Source organism: Lissotriton vulgaris, chromosome 8 (genome assembly GCF_964263255.1).
Source record: "Lissotriton vulgaris chromosome 8, aLisVul1.2, whole genome shotgun sequence".
Classification (NCBI taxonomy): domain Eukaryota; kingdom Metazoa; phylum Chordata; class Amphibia; order Caudata; family Salamandridae; genus Lissotriton; species Lissotriton vulgaris.
Genome location: NC_141696.1, coordinates 1,400,464,414 through 1,400,486,885, shown reverse-complemented (window position 1 = coordinate 1,400,486,885; position 22,472 = coordinate 1,400,464,414).

Sequence of the window (22,472 nt, the reverse complement as noted above, 5' to 3'; positions counted from 1 at the left end):
GAAGAGTAACTTGTAGACAGGCACTCAGTGAAGGTTAGCTTTTGACAGGCTTTCAGTGAACTACAACTTGTAGACAGACATTCTTTGAAGAGTTCCTAGTTGAAAGGCATTTTGTGAGTGTAACTGATACATACTCACTTTGTGAAGAGAACAAAGTAGACTAGCATTTCACCAGGATTGAGGTGGTCAGAGTTCTCCCTGGTGTACAATATGGACCCTGCCTCCATCTCACCACACTAGAGGAGGAAGTCATCAACACTATGCACCCCCACATGCCCCATGGGCTGCCTATGAGTGATGTCCACAATGTGGTACCAGGTAAATGTGATGCAATAACATAGATATGAAATTTCTGTCTGCGTTGCACCACAATTCTGACTATGGAAGATTTCCCAAGTATATGTAAAAAGCATGGTTGGTCAGAGCCTCAGTGTTTCTTTTCGTACATTGCATTAAAAGTCCCAGAATTCTTTGTGATGGAAATGGCAAATCTCATTTCCTCAATCCCAAACAGGGGCCCAGCCCTGAAGGTGTAGATACATAACACTGGTAAATGTCAATAGACAATGCGCCCCTTCCACTTAGTATTACTTTTCGCATGCAGATGCAGTAATGACATTTGTGACAAGTTGCACATGTAAATGTTTTGCTTGCTGACTTTTCTCTGTTCTCCTCTGTTGCCACATGCAGCCAGAGTACAGTCATCCACTGTAGCAGATGCCCCTGCATCTGCTGTGTGGCAACAACATGAGTCACAGCAATCCATTCCACCATCAAAAATTGGTGAGCAAAAGTGGTCAGGAGAGGGTCCAAAAGCCTACATTGTTAGCAGACAACCCATAGACATATTACATTTGTTCCATGAATAGTGCCAGACCTGAGAATTTAACTCTGAAATCTAGTGCATCACATTTGGTAACTGGAATGTTAGCTAGTAAACATGCATATCTTTGTAGGCCCAATGAGATTGTCCAGGAACCAGTCCCCACAGTGACATCTGATACAAGGTTGACTGTGACATCTGGTTAGGAACCATACACTGGGCAGATACGGGACCCTGGTAAGTTAACACTAGAATAATGTACCTCAATGCTCATGCTCATAAAATGTGGATTTAATGTCCACAGTATGTTGTGTGTGTCTAACATCACTATTGTCCCCAATCTCAATATGCCCACATATAGTACATTACTGCATACCGTATCAAACCATATTGGCTAGTGAAAGGAATGGATGACTCTAATTTTATAGCAAGTGAGAGCAGTATGTACATAATAGACTATATTGTGTCATATTAAGAGGAGTAGCCACAACTGGATTGTAAGTCAATGACATGAAAACTCTCAAGCAAAATCCCAGGGCCCAAATGTTTAGACATTGATGATGGTCGCATTTATGCCAGTTGTGTTGTGTTTGGGGAGACTTTTATGGGCTGCTAAGGTGGATGTAGAGGAAGTAAAATGTATGCATGTGGTGGATGAACAGAACAATGTAAATCCAGTGTAGGCACCAATCATCCAAGCTTCTACCCTTTACCACAATGTGTGATCGTAGCCAAATGTTGAATGTTGGATCGCCTCCTCTTCTACCGTATTCTCATTTATGAGCAACAGGTTAAATAAATGAGTTCAGGGTGAGTGCTGTACAAAATCTCATCCAAGGACAGCTAATATCTACCATGATGTTTTATATGTATAATGGGAACACAGGTCACACAAAGGTTACACCAAACAAATGTATGATCTCCCAGTCCTAAATGGGCATGCTGACTCCGACTTGAGGGAAGCACAAATGTTCCTCAAAATGTACCTGACTATTAGACATCTCACTTATTAACTCTGCAATGCAGTGATATAATCTGATGTGCAAAGGGGAAACTGGTCTGCATTTTGAGGTACACTCCATTAGATTTGTCAACAGGCCACATCTTTCTCTTGATGCATGATGGGGCTAAACAAGGAAGGTGTATCTAAAAGTAGGTGGAGCCATTCACCCTCATTACCCGCTTCCCTCAAATATCAGTTACCTTCTAATATGGCTGTCTCTTAATGTGATATATCATTGATGTCAGTGCTGCATGGAGGCAACAGCTGCCAACTGTTGCTGGTGATCAGGGGGGATCACTGAAATAATATCTACTACCAAAATATCGAGTTCCCAAAATATCGATGACAAAATATCGAGGGACATAATATCGACTTTCTATCTTCACTAAGGTAAGTACAAAAATATCGACTTTAAAATATCGAGTGTTAAAAATATAGACTGTCAAAATATCGATTTATTTATGTCTTTAAAATAAGTTAAAACTATTATAATATTACATATATTTAATATAAACATTGTTAAAATTATTAAATAAATGTAACATTATTACATATTTAATGTAAATGTTAAAAGTAATAATAATAATACATATATATATATAAATACATGTTATTAATAAAGCATATAGAATATATTTACCGTGGCATAGCAAAAGGTTTAAATTTAATGTAACCACTCCAGTGGGTGCTACATTACAGAGATCGTTGGATAGCGTAGGGGTAAAAATTACTATTCCCACTCCAGTGGGTGCTACAGTAGAGAAAGCGTACGCCTGTACCCCAAAAACCCAAAACTGACCCTGAACCCTAAAAATATCCCTGTACCCCAAAAACCCCAAACTGACCCTGAACCCTAAAAATACCGCTTTACCAAAAAACCCAAAACTGACCCTGAACCCTAAAAATACCACTTTACCCAAAAACTGAAAACTGACCCTGAACCCTAAAAATACCCCTTTACCCAAAAACTGAAAACTGACCCTGAACCCTAAAAATACCCCTTTACCCAAAAACTGAAAACTGACCCTGAACCCTAAAAATACCCCTTTACCCAAAAACTGAAAACTCACCCTGAACCCTAAAAATACCCCTTTACCCAAAAACTGAAAACTGACCCTGAACCCTATAAACACACAACCCGCTACAGAAAATAAATTTTAAAAAATTAATTATTTATCAATTATTTATTTTAAATTAATTACCAATTATATTGTAATTATTTACCAATTAATATTTAATTAACAATTAGATTAAATGTACATAATTAATTAATTATAATTAAATTACTTCCCACCCTATTCCCCTATAAACACACAACCCGCTACAGAAAATAAATTACAAAAAATTAATTATTTATCAATTAATCATTTTTAATTAATTAACTATTATATTTTAATTATTTACCAATTAATATTTAATTAACAATTAGATTAAATTTACATAATTAATTAATTATAATTAAATTACTTCCCACCCTATTCCCCTATAAACCCACAACCCGCTACAGATTTATATTACTCAAATATTATTAAATATTAATAACTTACCTTATTTTCGATATTTTTGTTGTCTATATTTTTTCTAGTCTATATTATGTCTAGTCTATATTTTTGATTCGATATTTTGGCTATTCTAGTCGATATTAGTTGATATTTTTGTTGTCTATATTTTGTCTAGTCTATATTTTGTCCAGTCTATATTTTTTACTCGATATTTTGTCCAATCGATATTTTGGACTCAATATTATGTCTGTTTACCGATCAGGGGCTCGCATGTAATGGTCAGGAGGAAAACATATGGCACACTGGTCAGAAATATTATATCAGTGGTCTATATCAATGACATACATGTTAACTCATTGTTATCATCCTGTGTACTTGAATATGGACATGTACTTCTCCTTACAGCTGCTGTCAGGATCTCATCAGTGCTGCGGACAACACCATGTCGAGATATGCAAGTTATCCTGGCTGCAGCAGTGAAACCCACTCGCATCTGACCATCAGGTAAGCATGCCATATAGTTTTCGTAATTTTGGAATCAAAATCATTCAGAAAATCTAAATCCTAGGGGAAGGGCTTTAGTAGATTTAGCTCCTTCTACATAGCATCTGTTGTTGGTGTGCAAAAAGTTACATACATACTCAATCGGTTATTTGTGTGTCACTTGTGCTTGTTTGCATATTAGTTATGCAGATCATTAAGTATGATGTCACTTCTTCCCAAGCTGCTGGATTGAGGATAGCATCTTCTGCTACACTTACAAGGAGCCAGGGTCAGCTGTTGACATCAGGAGGAACCTCAAAGCAACACATAGATGTGGATGGAGCGGGTGAGTTTGTTTGTGCATTGCACATTTCAATTCAATGCCTCTGTGCTATGGTATGAGCTGTCAAGTGTAGGTATACCCAAACCAGGTCACATGTGCATCATCCGTTATTTGCAAAGTACATTTGAATCAACCCTTGTGTTCCACCAAATCATATACTAGGTCAATCACTTATCCTGTTGCAACCTCTGCTTTCCAGGTGCTTAGGACAATGATGACATGGACCTTCAACCAGTTGTGGACAACAGGCAACTGAAGGAGAGAATCCACTACTCTTATAAGCAGCCGTTTCAGCTGCCAGTAATGCACAACAGGAGGAGGAGGAAGTACAGGAGGAGGTGGATGATTTGTAGGATGATGGAGACTATCTGGCACTTCATACAGATGATGAGGAGTCAGATGCCCATACCACAATATTGGGTCCACTGGGCAAAACATCTAAGCCCACCCCTGCTCCGCCCAGCAAAGTGCCTCATTATCCAATGCTCAGGATTGCCTGTGCTCAGCATAGCACTAACCAGCCACAGTTCTCACATGCCCCAACACAGTCATTACGCCTTCACAGCCCTGACATCCAGGACAGATGCTGTGGTTCACCTACATACTCCTCCCCAATACAATCATCCCAAGCATCCTCGCCACCATCTGAGGGAGCTACCACCCCTGGTGTGGTGCAGGTATCCCCTGGGCAGCAATCTCCTGTCCACAGCCTACCACCAGCCACCCCCTACCTGTTGGTGGACCTAATGGACGTATCCACATCGTTCCCATGTGGAGGGGACTAGCAGATGGCAATGGTGCTGGTCTAGTTCTTCATCCCTAGGCAAGAGGGCAGCTGGTTAGCACAGCAGGACAGTATTTCATTTTGAGCAGCAATCTAGCAGAGTGGCGGTCTTTGCAGTGGCACAGCAGTCCTAATTCAGGCAGAGAATCCAATGGTCTAGAAGTGTACTGAGAAGTTGGTATCTGAAGTCAAGTATTTAAACCCAGTTGTGCCTTTGAAGTGGGGGAGAAGATTCTAGAGGTTTCTCTTTGAAGACCCCAGGTATCCTGCCTTTCCTGCCCTGGCTCCTGACTAACTGGAGAGGGTATGCAGCCCTTTGTGTAGAGGCAGGACAGAGCCTATTCAGGTGCAAATGAAGCTGTGCCCAGCTCCTCTTTCCCGTCCTGCCAGTGATGGCCCATCCAGGCGCACCCAAGCTCCCTAGTCTGTGTGGCTGTCTAGGAGTAATACACAAAGCCTGATTGTCACCCTCACCCAATCATGTGACCCAGAGACAGGCTGCAGACATCAAATGGACAAAGCAGCGAAATGCTGTCTTTCTGCAAGAGGCATTTTCAAAATTGCAATTTAAAATCTGACTACACCATAAGTTAAGATTTTAAATTATTGTTCTAGAGATGCCAACCATGAACTGGTTGTCCCATCTCATTTGGAAATTACACTTATAAAACATATTAATGCAACTCCAATGTTATCCTAAAGAAGAGATAGGCCTTGAGGTAGAGAAAAAAGAATTTAAGAACCAATGTTTCCTTTAATTCTTTTTCTCTGTGTTCGGCAGTGTAAGGACTGTGTCCACTAGAGCCAAGGCTATGTGTACCAAGACCCAACCTTGTGTGTATGTGCAGCGGCAAATAGTGTAAATATCACTCCAAGCTTTTGCTTAAAAAAGTAAAAACACTGTGCGTTTCCACACATACAGCGCAACATGATGGGTCTTAAGGCAGGTTTGCAACTTGGATACACACGCCATGAATTGAATTAATTATTCATAGGCAAGTACACTTTGGGTTTGGAAAAGCACAGGACTACAACAATGTTACCATTAGAAGATTTTACTAAAGATTCTCAACTGGAGCAGTGTTCATAGGATGGGGAAATGTTGGGAGCGTATACAAGTTCACATATACAGAATAGGTTGTACATTTACATTACATATTTACAATTTGATGTGCAAGCTACTGAATAATGTCTGAATATCCTGTCTGAGAGATAGTTTGTGAAATATGTGACATCCAGGCAAACATGGACTGTGGGAGAGGGCCATCAATAGATGGGTGGCATGGTTGTTTCTCGCTCGATTCTCATCATTTTTCCAGTGCTGATAAATTCGGTGGAGGTAGCCCTTTGTCCTCATCAGCATATCCAAATGCATCTTCTCTAGTCTATTCCTCAATTTACTCTTGATAGTGTTCATGTGGCTGAATGCTCGTTCGCCACCTGTGCTAGATGCTTGAAATATCATGCAGACATCAACAAGCTGAGACACCACACTAAATTGAGCAGCTTTGTATACAGTAAAATTCATCATGTCTTGAAAGGTGGTAAATCCCCCACTCTTTACATGTTCTGCCACCACATATTCATATTCTCTGTATTGTCAAACAATATCTACTGGTGTTTCACATTCACCCAGGACCAAGATTTTTTGGGAATTTTCAACTAGTCTTTGTATATTTTCCGTCCCAAATATAAAATGTGATTATGTTGCTATCACCTGGAATTCAAAACTTGTTCATTCTTCTAGTTCATCATCAGGGAACCTTTTTTGCATGTGCTCACAAAGATATAGGCCCACGTTTACACTCTTGTTCTTTTCTGTATAAAACCATCAGATCTTTTAAAGTGCTGCTCCAAAAGACAGAGTCCCCCAAGTACTGTTCCTTAATTTGGCTAATTTTGCTCTTACGTAGTGTACAGATTCAACAGTTATCAAGATGTTAGAAGGGGCAGTTCCAGAGGCCAGGTTATGTCTACCTGACTCCTCCGTGACCCGCCTCTCCCACCAATAATGCCGAGCCTTAACGAGGGATCCCCACCGGGGGAGACCTCATGTATTGAATTGTACACCTGAGGACCACACCACACTTATGAACAGACACCACACCGTGGGTTTCTGATATCAATTTCTTTATATTCAGGCAAAAGAATTAGCACTCTCATGTACACACGATCGAGGGATCGCCAAAGTCTCAAGGCTTCAGGGAAGGGGTAGCGGGACAGTCTCAGTCTTTTAGGCCAGTACGTGGCGTACCCTGCGCACAGCTCTCAATCCTTGAGCCGGGGGGTTACGGAAGATGGTAGTCGTACTGGAGGTCCTACTCACTTAAGGATGACTCAATTCGTGTTGGTAGCGTCGATAGTCCAGCCGGACTAGAGTACTCCTCGAGCCGCGACGGAGTCAGCAGGGCTCGAACCGGAGGATAGTTCGTGAGGAGCCACGGCCACGTCAGCAGGGCTCAGAATGTTCGTTGTGGATCTTCAGGGTTCAAGCTTGAGCCGCGACGAGGTCAGCAGGGCTCCGATGTTCCAGTTCCGAGAATGAGCCGCAACAGCGTCAGCAGGGCTCGAAGAGTTACGAAGTTCAGTTCACCCGTGATCAGATCAGATCAGCAGGGCTTTCTTGTCCAGGATACAACTGCCTGCTAGTTCAGGGGCGGGCCTTGATATAGTCCAGGGGCTCTTTGATGTCCGGACCCTCGCAGGGGGAGGTCCGAGGTCTTGGGGGCGGCCCGTTGGTGAGGTCCGGCGGTTGGTCCTTAGATCCTTTAGAGGATGCGTCCGGGAATTCCCAGACGCCCAGCAGGTCTGGAGCAAGCACTCGGGGAGGCCATAGGTGCAATCGAAACTGGCCCCCAGGGTAAGACCAGAGGTGTGACAGAAACCAGTCTCTCAGGGGAAGCCGGAGGTGCCATCGAAACTCCCTGTCTTCTCTCACTAGGGTAGCCCTCACCCTCCCAACGGGGGCTGGCGCGTCGGGAGCCTAAGCTTTGCTGGGGCAGGGGTCATGCTAAGCCCATGGAGTCAGGGACCTCGGGAAGGGAAAATGGCTGCCGGTGGGCCTATGGGGCCTTGCGGGTTTGGGGCGCGCGGGCTGGGAAGGTGGCCGGGGACAGGCCAATGCGGGCCACAGGCGTTTGGTCGGACAGGGGCAGGGCAGCCCGGGGTTTCTTAGTACGGAGCTGGGCTAACGGGGGAGCTGAGGAACGGGGGGAAGCACGCCACAAGGCCAGGTCCAACAAAAGAATATTTTTGGATCAGTTTGCACAAAGATGAAATTCACTCAGAATTTCATTAATTGCTGCAAGGGAAATGTGGTAGTTTAAGTCCGATAGCTTTTTCTAATATTTAGCAACTGGATCATTCTCCTCAACTTTCCCATGCTCAGAATGCTACAGAACATATTTGTAATTAAGATTTAGCGCGCCAACTGCAAAATGCATTAAAACCAATCAGACCTCCTTCTGTGGCTGAAAGGAGACCACTTCACAATCAGTGAAAGATGCGATTTCATCCAGCTTGGACTTCTTTGCAGGAGATCTGGAGTACACAGCGTAGACAGTCCATAATAATCTGTAATCATTGAAACCCTCTTCCAGGCATCATCTTCTTCCAAACATTCTCAGTGGGCGACACAATTCTACTCAACTACATGAGGAATGGATTGTTTTAGACAAGCAGTAACATCATTATTTTTGCCCCATCACAGAACGCACCATATGATTTCAACATGACCATTTTCATAAGGTCAATTCATTGGCAGCTTAGAATTATTTCACAGGAGTAGTGATAGCCTTAGCAATACTACTAGTCAGCTTCACTATTCCCCCAACAGTCTTTTGTGCTCTGTTGATGTTACAGGTCGGAACTTGAAGTAAAGGATGAGCATTTTTGTTACAGAAATATCTGTGCTCTCATCAATTATCAATGTGTGATACCAAGCGTTGCAAAGTTCTGCCATAGCTTGACAATGTATTGCGCTGTTGATGGCCTCAACGAACTCAAAGGCAAACTTCTTGCTCCTATAGCTGTTTGATATTTTCAAAGCTAGGTGATCATGGATGTCTTGGACAGACAACATTGAATTATTCATCTTGACCGCCAGCAACACGTTGTTAATGAGAAATCTTTATCTCCTCAGGCAGGTATCTTTGTCGTTCAACCACTTCTATTCTGCTCGCTTTGTTGGTGGCAGTTTGTCATCATTGCCCCCACCCCATAACCAAACCTGGCAGCAGCACTTTTGTTTCTCAGTATCGTCAACTTTGCTAATTAGATGGCATTTTATATAATCCAGTTTCCAGCCATCACGCCATTTCCTGTAGAAAAGTCCCTAACAGTCTTGGTTTTTGGCGTATGCTTTCAAATCAAGCCCAGGACTGTATTGAAATAGTTCCCTGCGTTGTACGCTAACCTTTCTTTATGATTTCTGTGTCTCAGCCACCACAATACCTTTCATCCAGTCTTCTTTAAATGCAAGACAACATTTCTTCCTTTGTGGTGAAGCACCACACTCTGCAGAAGTTATAGCTTTGCGCTTGAACATTTTTGTGATAACCACTTTTAGCCTGCTATGCCATAAGTCTGCAAAATAAAGGAAAATGGCCTATGCAATCTGTCACCAATACAGAGGCATCGCCGGCAAATCATAGAGAGTAATTACCTGGATTTTTCTGTTCTCTGTCCTGCCCTTCCAAACTTTTATGTGGCATTGTCCGTACAACCTACAATAGAAGTAAACCTTGTTACGGCAGATTGTGATATAGAAATATACCATGTGCACAACAAGAGAACTCTACTAAAACAATTACTGTTGGGCTTTTACTCATGTATGCCCCTTCAAATGTGTGTGTGTGACTGCCTGCGAAACCTGCAACAGAAGAAAACATGGGTAAAGTAAGATGTTATACTGCAATGTACAAGGTGCACCACAGTTTAACTCTACCACACAATTACCTGTTTGTTGTGTTTGTGCTTATGTATGCCAGTTCAAATGTGTGTGTATGGCGCTGTCTGTGAAACCTGCGACAGAAGAGAAGGTAGCTAAAGCCCTTTGTTATATTACAATATGCCAGGTGCACACGAGTTTAACTCTAACATTTACCTGAACATTTCTGCTTGTACAGTTGCATCCTTTGTATGGTCTCACAAACCTGCAAAAGAAACCAAAGGGTGCAGATTGTGAATCTATTTACCCAGCAACCCTCAAATCGAACCAGGAACGTAAACAAAATTACCTTGTCTTTTGAGGGTACTCACGCCTGACCATTCAAATCCAAATACTTTACAGACTGCAAACCTGCAATTGAAGACAAGAGCTTTAGCAAAGGCTCCAAGAGTTACAAACAATGTATGTGACTGTTCCAGAGACTCCAATAGGAAAAGAGACCAAATAGATACCTGCAATTCCAGTTTAGGCCAAACAGCATCCATTACGCTAAACTGGTCTATCAATCTGTATTGTGTGTTCCACCTTCTGTGAGGCAGCTTTTCCCTGCCATGTGGTTGAGTTGGGTGAACTAGGAAATAAGCATGGGCGAATTTTGCGAATCTGGCGTTTGCGAATTTGCGGATTTGCGAACTCGCAATCCGCAAAATCCGCGAATTCTCGCGAATTTGCAGGTTTTTTTTGTGTTCGCAAGGATTACTGCCAGTTCGCAAGGGTTTTGTACTAGTTCGCAATTGCGAACTTACATGTCGGCTCGCAACGGTCGCGATTATGTTGTTTCTACGTCTGGTTCATCATCACAGGTTCCCAGCACCCTCTGTTTCACCACTGCCACCCTCTGTTTCACCCATGCCACCCTCTGGTACATCAATGCCACCCTCTGGTTCATCATCACTGTAGATTATGGGGGGGAAAAGCAAGCACACCTGCCCTGCTTCAACTGACATGAATTAATTTGGGGTTGATTTAATATTGTGTCACTGTTTTAAAATTCCAGTCTGCACCTGCTTCCTTATCTGTAATTTGCTTTCTGTTGCAGTGCAATTATTTTTCCAGGACCTTTGTGGCCTACTTGTAGCTATTCTATGATCCGGCTGTGAGGGTCAGAGCAGGGTCATACAATTGTTGCAACTAGCAACTGAACTCTGGAGGGGCCCCAGTCAGGAAGCACTACAGGGAATGGTTACTAATGATGAATTTGAACTTTTGCACCTGCTGCTCAATCAATCAATCAATCAATCAAGGACATTTATAGAGCGCACTACTTACCCGTTGGGTCTCAAGGCGCTTAGGGGGGGGGTGCCGTTACTGTTTGAACAGCCAGGTCTTGAGCTTCTTCCTGAAGGAGAGGTGGTCTTGGGTCAGGCGCAGGTCGGCTGAGAGGGAGTTCCAGGTCTTGGCGGCCAGGTAGGAGAAGGACCTTCCTCCTGTTGTCGCTCTACGGATGCGTGGGACGGTGGCGAGTGCGCGGCTGGCTGAACGGAGGTGGCGTTTGGGAGCGTAGAAGTTGATTCGTTTGTTGAGGTAGCTCGGGCCTTGATCGTGTAGGGCTTTGTGTGCGTGGGTGAGGAGACGGAAGGTGATTCTTTTGTTGACGGGGAGCCAATGCAGGTCTCTCAGGTGTCCAGAGATGTGGCTGTTTCGTGGGATGTCGAGGATGAGTCTGGCTGAGGCGTTCTGGATCCGCTGGAGTCTCTTCTGGAGCTTGGCGGTGGTTCCGGCGTAGAGGGCGTTGCCGTAGTCCAGTCGGCTGGTGACGAGGGCCTGGGTGACGGTCTTCCTGGTCTCCGTGGGGATCCACCAGAAGATCTTCCGTAGCATGCGCAGGATGTTGAAGCACACCGAGGAGACGGCGTTGACTTGTCTGGTCATGGAGAGGGAGGAGTCCAGGATGAAGCCCAGGTTGCGTGCGTGGTTTGTCAGTTTGGGTGCGGTGCCCAGGGCGGGGGGCCACCAGGAGTCGTCCCAGGCGGTGGGTGTGGAGCCCAGGATGAGGACCTCCGTCTTGTCTGAGTTCAGTTTCAGGCGGCTGGTCGTCATCCACTCGGCTACCTCCTTCATCCCTTCGTGCAGGTTGGCTCTGGCGGCGGCGGGGTCGTTGGTCAGGGAGAGGATCAGCTGGGTGTCGTCGGCGTAGGAGATTATGTTGAGGTTGTGTTGGCGTGTGATGGCCGCGAGGGGGCTCATGTAGACGTTGAAGAGGTTAGGGCTCAGAGAGGATCCTTGAGGGACGCCGCAGATGACTCCGGTGGCCTCTGACTTGTACGGTGGCAGGCGGACTCTCTGTGTTCTTCCGGCGAGGAAGGAGACGATCTATTCCAGTGCCTTCTCCTGGACTCCGACGTTGCTGAGGCGTTGCACTAGGGTGCGGTGGCAGACGGTGTCGAAGGCCGCGGAGAGGTCTAGGAGGATGAGGGCCGCTGTTTCTCCATTGTCCATCAGGGCTCGGATGTCGTCGGTGGTGGCGATGAGGGCTGTCTCGGTGCTGTGGTTGGCTCGGAAGCCGGACTGCGAGGGGTCGAGGGATCCGTTCGTCTCGAGGAAGGCGGCCAGCTGTTTGTTGACAGTCTTCTCGATGACTTTGGCTGGAAACGGGAGTAGCGAGATGGGGCGGTAGTTCTTGAGTTCGGTGGGGTCTGCTGTAGGTTTCTTGAGTAGAGCGCTGAGTTCGTCGTGCTTCCAGCTCTTGGGGAAGGTGGCGTTGTCGAAGGAGGTGTTGATAAAGTCCCGCAGGTGGGGTGCGATGACAGCGTCGGCCTTGTTGAAGACGTGGTGAGGGCAGGGGTCAGTCGGAGATCCGGAGTGGACGGAGTTCATCATGCGGACGGTATCATCGGTGCTGATCGGAGTCCAGGCTCGGAGGGTGGTGGTGGGCGGCGTTGCTGTGGTTGTGGCGTGCGTCGGATGGGTGCTGAAGCTGTTGTGGAAGTAGGAGGCGAGGGAGTTGCAGAGGTCTTGCGAAGGGGTGATGTCGTTGTTTCCGGCGTTGGGGTTAGAGAGCTCTTTCACGATGTTGAAGAGTTCCTTGCAGTTGTGTGCGTTGTTGTCCAGCCGGTCGTTGAATGCAGTTTTCTTGGTGGCGCGGATCAGTTGGTGGTGCTTCCGGGTGGCGAGTTTGAGGGCGGTCATGTTGTCCGGTGTAGGTTCCTTTCTCCAGACTTTCTCGAGGGCTCGGCAGTTCTTCTTGGAGCTCTTGAGTTAGTCGGTGAACCATGGGGCTTTCTTGCTGCCGGGTCTGCTGGGCGGGGTGCTCAGAGGGGCGAGTTCGTCCGCGCAGTTGCTGATCCACTTCTTGAGGTTGTCGGCGGCCTGGCTGGGGTTCGCTGAGCTGGCAGGAGGGTGCTGGCTCAGGGAAGCGGCGAGCTGGTCGGCTGTGATCTTGTTCCAGTTTCTTCGGGCAACCTGTTGCTGGTGGTGGTGGATCGTCGTTCTTCTGAAGGTGAAGTGGACGCAGCTGTGGTCCGTCCAGTGGAGTTCCGTGGCGTGGCTGAAGGCGATGTCTTTGCTGGATGAGAAGACGGCGTCGAGTGTGTGTCCGGCGAGGTGGGTGGGGGTGTTCACCAGCTGCTTGAGTCCAAGGTTGGCGAGGTTGTCGAGCAGGGTGCTGGTGTTGCGGTTGTTGTTGTTCTCCAGGTGGAAGTTGAGGTCCCCCAGGAGGATGTAGTCATCGGAGGGGAGGGCATGCGGGCTGACGAAGTCGGCGATGTCCTCGCAGAATTGAGTGCGTGGTTTCAGTTTAGCAAAACTCGTTTTTCTGCAGAACAGCAAATGTAATGCCAACAAACTTACTTGTGAAAGTTTATTTCTAATCCAAAAGTGATCCAAAGAAAGTCAAAAGGCCTCAAATCCAAAAAAGAGCAGGCAAATGTCAACCTGAGGAGTTATTCTGATAAAAATCATCATTTTCAGAAGGTCTATGCTGCTTGCTAGTGGATTTCTTGTGCAGAATTGCAAATTTTGTAATTTCGCGAGTGCGAGATTGTTGCTGCCCGCCGCATCTACATGTTCCCAATTGCGAACTTACACCGCACGCAGCAAAATTGTATCACCAAGAAAAAAAAATCCGATGCGTGCGAATTTGCGGATTTTCGGTAAATTCGCGACAGTTCGCGGATTGCGAATTTACCGAAAATCCGCAAAATCCACGAGCGGAACGGATTTTCCGCCCATGCTTACTAGAAAATTAACAAGGAGGACTGAACACCACACGAGCCTTCAAAAAAATTCCAAATGGACATGATGCAGCAAGTGGCAGTCACAAAATATGATAAAGACTTTCTAATAAGATTACCTCTATAACACTTGTATTTTTCCCACACATAGTGCATGCACTCATCTGCATTTTCTTTAGCTTTTGGCATGTCAATGTTTTAATATTTCTGCATCTCAGTCACACATGTTCGCATGTAAATACAAATACAATAAATAATGGCTACTGGCCGCAAATATTTTCACTGGGGTCAAAAGTGTTTGGTCGTGGTGTGCCCGAGGGATGCACTGATGCCAGCAGGGTGGTGGCCAAGGAGTTGGGAGGTGTTGTTAACTTGGGAGTAGGGAAAGGGACACATGTACATTTAGTGGCTGAATTAAATTGCACAATGTGGAACCAGAAAGCTTGGGATCAATCCTGGCTTTTATGCTTGACCAAACTGTGTGATCATAGGCAATTGTTTTATATCACTTTCCCACCTTTTTCATAATTATCACATTTAAAAGGACCTCGAAATACAAGCAATGTGCACTGTACAAAAACTTCACCTGTGTTGCTTTAATAAACTATAATGCAGTTCACATGTAATAATAATGCAAAGGGTGCACATAACTGGCTTGCCTTTTAGTTCACTATTGGCTTTGCTGTCAGGTTGAGGTGGGAAGCATAAATGTTTCTACATTCATGTTTGAAAACTATCACTTTAAAATAATACTTCTCAATGAGCTGACATAATCTGATGTACCACGATGAAACAGTTCTGCATGTTAATAAAATACACTTTTTGAAATTTGAAGAGACTTTATTATATTTTTACATGTTTGCCAGAAGATATTTTTTATAATCAATTTATTCCTATTACATAATTTCAGGATAATTGTGCTTACATTGTCTAATTGCATTAGCTAAGGATCATAACAATGATATACACCCCAAACATAAGACTACTATCTAATACACACACAGTAGTCAGCCACCCAGCCACTCTTTTAGTTGCAAAGTTGTTCTGCGAACAAAGTTATTGCTTTCCCTTTTTTCCTTCACCTTACATACTGCATGCCAACACTAAAACATGTAGTTTGTGTTACCATGAGCTGTTAATGTAATTGAGAGACTTACATTCAAAACAATCTTTGCACTATATGCAAACAACCTGGTTATCAAGCAAAATATTATGATACAGCAGTACAGTGACATCGTCCAAATAGAAGATGTGCCTGCATTATGTGTGCATTCACTTGTTCTTCACCAGCTGGTAAGAAGGCTCAGGGGGCTAATCATAAGTTGTAGGTACTCGTGCATCTAGCTTTCATTCGGCCATCCCATTTCATTCATCCTTTTATCCTTCCTAGCCTGAGAAAATAAACAGTTGTGCACTAGGTAACAATAAGTGTCTGCTAGAAATAATTATTAAAAAAACTGTTTCAGCAGTGAAGGTGATACTGGCACAGGTTTGTTTGGGAGGCCAGGCCCCAAAGATTTTCAGTGGTCTATGCAGCCAATCTTAGCACTTCTATACACCCACCCATGCATGAACTGAATTTTTCTCACTCCTTAGGACACAAACAAAACTGCATAGGAACGGGAGGGGAAAACACAGCACAGGTGCCGCCTGGTGCCACAATCTTTTTTTGCACCCCATTCCATGACCTCCTCCTTGGATTCCCTCACTACCACCCTGCAAAAGTGCCCCTCGTCTCTCCATAGCCCCTCTCTCACATACATTTCATTAGTTTTAAAGTGCTGGTAAAGACTGGCTTTACTAATCCACTCACCCATCCTTATAAAATACAGATCTGTTCTATACAGCAGGTATATTAACCTGCGCACTACTTTAAGTCAAAATCGCCACTATACTAAAGTCTGATCTCTCTCTCGATAAGGAACATTAATCACAAGAGTTATCTTGACATTTGTATTGCTACCTGAAAGCTGGGTGCACAAGGAATCCTGTAGCAGGTGCTATTAGAACCTAAGATATTGCTTTATACAGCCCCTTCCTCACTTCCCAAGTCAGTGCCCCACCTCCAAGTCAGTGCCCAGTGCAGCCACACCGAACGCACCACCCTAAATCCAACCCGACTGTAGCTTTCAAGTGTTCAAAAATAATATAAACAGGGTCCGTACAGAAGGTAGATTAAACTACATTTTTAGAAGTACAACAATATATGACTCAGTCCAGAAGTATTGGGCAGAATTTAACATTGTTTTATATACACATATCTAAACACACTGCGTATATTTGGTGTCTTTTTCATATACCATTGCAACATTCAGTGTCTTAATTGAAAATCACTGTTTTTAATATACAAAAGCACATTCTTTTTACATTATAACAGTCTCTTATTTGCTGTGCGGAACATGTATTATTGTAGTTGTTCTTTACTGCGCTCTTTTAATTGTGCCAGCAGCTAGAAGGAAGACCTTCTAGTGATGAAGGAGAAGTGGTCATTACACATTGACACTAGCACTAAAATCCTTACACTGGCTGCCTCTGGGAGACAGAGTCAACTTCAAGATACGGTACACTACTCATAGAGCAGGGGCGTGGCTATCAATAGTGCAGCAGGTGCAGTAGGACTGAGATCCGGAGGTGTAACCAACCCATGATTAGAGGGACAATTTTACCAGCTGCCATTAGGGCCCCCATTAGGAGCACTGAACACAGGTCCCTAAACACTCATACAAGTAAGTGGCTTAAACACTACAATCTACATTAACTTCAGAGTTGCCAAGGACTACAGAAGCATGAGAGTAAATATTACCACTCAAGGCTTCAGAAGCAAAACCAGAGAAGAACAGTATCCCAGGACTGAGAAAGCAACCCTTCAGGTTCAGAATGGAATCCACTCTTTTCAGCCAGACTTTCATGGCACACTGTTTGGAAGAAGAATAAAAGCTAAAGCTTCAGTAATAAACAGCATTTCTGAAAAAAGACAGGGCCACTTCCTATAAGGAAATGGGGTTTTCCAACTGTATGCGAAATGCCTCTTATGACTTGTCAGCAAGATGGCGCAGTCAGCTAAACACTCACTGCTGAAATATGCAGAGAAAAGCAGGTCATGGATTGAATCCCAACAATGCCAAGCAAGGCCAACTCAGAGTGTCACACATACAGCAGTTAATTCCACATACATGCACACAGGAAACATGGAAATGTCACACATATCCATTCTGAAATCTTGGCAGCTATCAATCTGCCGCACAGCCACGCTCCTACCCACAAAAGGAATGCAGCTAGTCTTGAAGCACGACTTGTGCTTTCCGAATCACAAATATATATATATTATTGATTCTAAAAGCACATGTTGTGCTTCTGGCTTTCTGCATTCCTTTTGTTAATAGGAGCACGACTGTCGGGCAGATGGTGTGTCTTTTTGAAGGTATTCATGTTAATCGCAGCACCCATTATGCTTCTACACAGTGCTGCAATTAACATGAATACTTTAAAAAAAAGCACATAATCTGCCCGGCAGCCGCTCTCTATTAATAAAAGGATTGCAACAAGTGCAGGGGCCACTTGCTGCTGAGCTTTTTACCTTTCTTACCCACACAGGCTGCTGTGTAAGTGAGAACTTACCTGCTGCTCATGTTCTCCTCTTCCAAGGTGGTCTCCACCTCCCGCAACAAGGAAATTACAGTTTTTCATGCGCTTGCATTTCAAAAGTAGAACTACAATGGGTATGGCTCTAATCAGTAAGGCTGAGCCCTTGAACAATCAAAACAACCACAAATGCCAATACTGATAACCATTTGAATGACTTGACAAGGCACAATAGCTACTAGTCTAGATGTGCCATGTTTAATCAATAAACTTTATTTCTTACGAATTTTAATTCTTTTTTCTTTTTACACACTTTTTTCAAAAAGAGAAACATCGCCACAGGTTAGTAAAAAAAGTTAAGGAAACAGATATTCACGAATTGATCTATATACACCAAAATCACAAAAAAATACCAAATCCATTCAACCACTTTTTCACAATCAACCCACAATTCCTCACTCACACTACACAATCACACTCATACTCAAAAAATCCCTTGTAGTCCAAAAGTAGAAATTTGTTCTTCTGAATAGAACGGAACAAGGGACCTAACACCAAAAACAATGCAATCAATTCTAAACAGGCTTGGTTCTGTACAGCTGCATGATACACAACAATGAATTCATAACCTACTTATTTTGTACTGTACAACCAGCCTTGACTGTGTAAAGCAATGCATTTGTTTGATAACAACAGAGAAAAAGAAGAGGTCTACACGTTTCAAACCCTCTTAATCATGAGGTTCTCCTCAGGACCACCAACAACTAGAAAAAAGAAGAAAAGAAAAACAAAACAGTGTTTACATCTTCTAACTTCAGTAGCCTTTCACCTCAAAGCGACAGACTAGCTCAAACCTTACCTATTTTGTAGACCCATAAGTGATCAATACAGTTTCAATGAGGTCTAGAAAAATAATAAGAATGAGACAAACAAAGAACATATAAATGAAACCCACTGTCAGAATTGTTGAAACAAAAACTGCTTCTGCAAGAGGGAAAAGGTCTTACCAGTTACCACAAGGTAACGTGCGGACACGGGGCAATATTGTTTGGTTTGTCACGGACTTGAAATGTCTGCGGAAACAATGTAATAAATACAGGTTGTAACTGAAGTTGTTGCTGTATCCAAGATGTGACTGAACACGGTAGATAAAAATGCATACCTGACTTCCTTAGATGAATCTTAATCCCATATGGCTAACTGTTAAATGGAGGGAACCATGCCAGTGGTGAAAACAATCCTGGAAAGAACATCAGTATATATAAAGAGTCCATTCTGACAGCCTAAATTGTATGACTAGAGCTTAGATGGTGACTAATATCAACATGTGCCTTTCAGAACGGCACTGAGCTCCTTAAGACGTCATGCATTCGAGTTGATTTCTTTATACATTAAAGTTGCGCTTTAGTGTCTGGAAACCACAAAGTTCTAATTAAACAGCGGCGGGCACAAGAAAATTTCAAATTGGCTGAAGCAAAAGTTGCTCGCACGTACCTCACTGTTTGGAAAAGCCGGGAATGATTAGCCGGCGCCTCCTTCTCGGCGTTCGATCGCCGCTGCCAAGTAAACGCAGCGTTTCTTTTGAGCGTGCTAATTCTACAAAAAAGATACAGTGCAATTACGTCTTGCACAAATCTTTATGAGACTGCAATTCTTTAAGGAGGTACAAAAACCTTACCTCCACGATTTTGATAATTTTCAACTTCTCGAGCCAGCAGGGACATGCACTGCTGTTCCCTCCACGGTGGCTCGCATCCCTCTCAGCCTCAACCGGAAATGTTAAAGGGAAAGATCTATGCAAAGAATTATGGGGAACCATGAGGTCCCGCAATGAGTTCTGGTTACTGGAGTGTGATACTGTGATGCTATGTATTAACAGTGCTTATAAAGCCAAACAATATCACAGTGCTGCTGACATGATTCAATAGTTACAAGTTAAAGATTTCTGAAATTTCATTAAGTCCTGCACAAACTTTATTGATCACTTATGGATCTACAAAATAGGTAAGGTTTGAGCTAGTCTGTCGCTTTGAGGTGGAAGGCTACTGAGTTTTGAAGTTAGAAGATGTAAACACAGTTTTGTTTTTCTTTTCTTCTTTTTTCTAGTTGTTGGTGGTCCTGAGGAGAACCCAATGATTAAGAGGGTTCAAAACGTGTAGACCTCTTCTTTTTCTCTGTTGTTATCAAACAAATGCATTGCTTTAGACAGTCAAGGCTAGTTGTGCAGTACAAAATAAGTAGGTTATGAATTCATTGTTGTGTATCATTCAGCTGTACAGATCCAAGCCTGTTTAGAGTTCATTGCATTGTTTTTGGTGTTAGGTCCCTTGTTCCGTTCTATTCAGAAGAACAAATTTCTACTTTTGGACTATAAGGGATTTTTTGAGTATGAGTGTGATTGTGTAGTGTGAGTGAAGAATTGTGGGTTGATGAGGAAAAAGTGGTTGAATGGATTTGGTATTTTGTGTGATTTTGGTGTATATAGATCAATTCGTGAATATTTGTTTCCTTAACTTTTTGTACTAAACTGTGGCGATGTTTCTCTTTTTGAAAAAAGTGTGTAAAAAGAAAAAAGAATTAAACTTTGTAAGAAATAAAGTTTATTGACTAAACATAGCACATCTAGACTAGTTGCTTCTGTTTCTTGTCAAGTCATTCAAATGGTTATCAGTATTGGCATTTGTGGTTGTTTTGGTTGCATTTCAAAAGCAGCGGCATGATTGGGTCTCTCGTGGGATGTACTGTGTGAGCGCGCTTGCCACACAACACTGCGCACCTGGGGTACAGCGACCCGGATATGTAAAACTTAAAAGTACATGTCCTACATTTTAAATACATTGCACCCTGCCCTCTGGGCTGTCCAGGGCCTAACCGAGGGGTGACTTATATGTATTCAAAAGGAAAGTTTGGGCCTGGCAAAACATGTATTTTGCCAGGTCAAAATTGAAATTTAAACTGTAGACACAGAATCTGAAATGGCAGGCCTGAGATGTGTTTAAAGAGCTACTTAAGTGGGTTCCACAACCTCTGCTGCAGGCCCACTGGTAGCATTTAATGTACTGGCCCTGGGCACATGTAGTGCCAATTTACTTAGAACTTACAGGTAAATAAAATATGCCAATTTTGTATAGGCCAATTTTACCATGTTTAGAGGAGAGAGCACAAGCCTGGTAAACAGTTGTAAAGGGCACAGAGTTATTTGGCCAACAAAAACGAATTCAGCAAAAATAGGAGAAGTGGAGGCAAAAAGTCTGGGGATGACCCTGTAGAAAGATGTAGTTCTTAGACAGGCATAAAAAATGCAGGAGAGTCAACTGGAAACTAAGAAAGTGAGAACAGAAAATGTGACAGACTATAATTCGAGGTGCACTGAACATAATCAAGTTCACTGCAGGATAGTACATTACCAGACCGCTAACACGATTGGGTGCAACATCATGTGTGGGAGGATGTGTGAGGGGGAAGATGGCTAAGTAGCAGGGAGGACTGGCCCCTATTGGTAACCTTTGTGTAATGCTTTAGAAACACAACATTATTATATGTTAATTCTGCTTATCCCTCTTCATTGGGGTCCACAAATGGGCCAACAGCCAGCTGCAGTGGATGTTCTTCCCCCATTCTTGTTTTGTAATAGATCCTGAGGTACAACAAGATCTTCTACTGCCTATGAGCAGCTTGGAATGGGTGTATTTCAGATCCAGGACTAGGCTGCCATGAAACAAGTGCTCACCATTGGTTATACATAATATTACATTTATAACAAGTTTGTTTTTCTTTAACAATATCTCAGCCTTTTAAAGCCAAAACGTATTGTCTTTGTTAATGCCTGTTTAAATTTATCAGCTTCCTTACATTGCAAGGGTGATTTTTGTAGCAGCACCTTGTTGAGTATTTTGGATGCTTAGATAGTTCACTTTCTCTCCTCTTTATATAGTGGTTCATTATATACAATAGAGAAAGGACTTTAAAACCTCCCAGTTTGCTTCTTAGAATCACTTGTCAGCATAGGAGTGTGTTATAGTTCTACATTTTCCAATTAACATATATATGAGGCAACATTGAGATAATAAATATAAGAAGCATCTTGAAGATTCTTGGTAATCTCCTAATTAAGGGTATAGCTTAGTGGCATGTCTAATAAGAACATATCAATAGAGGTAGCTGTAAACACAGTGTGTTAAGTTAAAAAGGGCTTAATGCTGAGTTTTCGGCATTGTAACTGTTGGGTAAAGAAATAATGCATCATGCACTTGCACTTTATTTTGTGAATATACATAGGGACAGATGTATCAAGCCTTTTGCGACTCGCAAAGGCCGAAATTTCAGGATTTGCGAATCGCAAAAGGCCTTTTTGCATGTTTTGGCATGCATCGAAAATTCGCAAAATAAGAAATAGCAAAAATTTGCGATCCCTTATTTTGCCATAGCATTTAAGGAATCTCAATTTTGCGATCCCTTAAATGCTATGTATGTAGCATTTTTGAATTGCGATTTTTGTTTAAGAATTCGCAAATTACCACCAAGTTGTAGTTGATGGTAATTTGCGAAGTCTTTAAAAAATGCACAATTTAGCATTTTTGATGGTGGCATGCGACGCACATACATGCCCATAGGACATGTATGTGCGCCATATGCACACACATGTACATTTCAGGGGTGCAGCAGGGTGTCTTTGAGACACCCCTGCACCCTTGAAATAATTCTCAAATTGCGATTAGCAAATTGCGAATTCACAATTTGAGAATTACTTCACAATCATTCCTATGGGCCTACTGGCCCATAGGAATGCATGGGAAATTATTCCTGCGAATTCGCAAATAAGAAAGATTAAG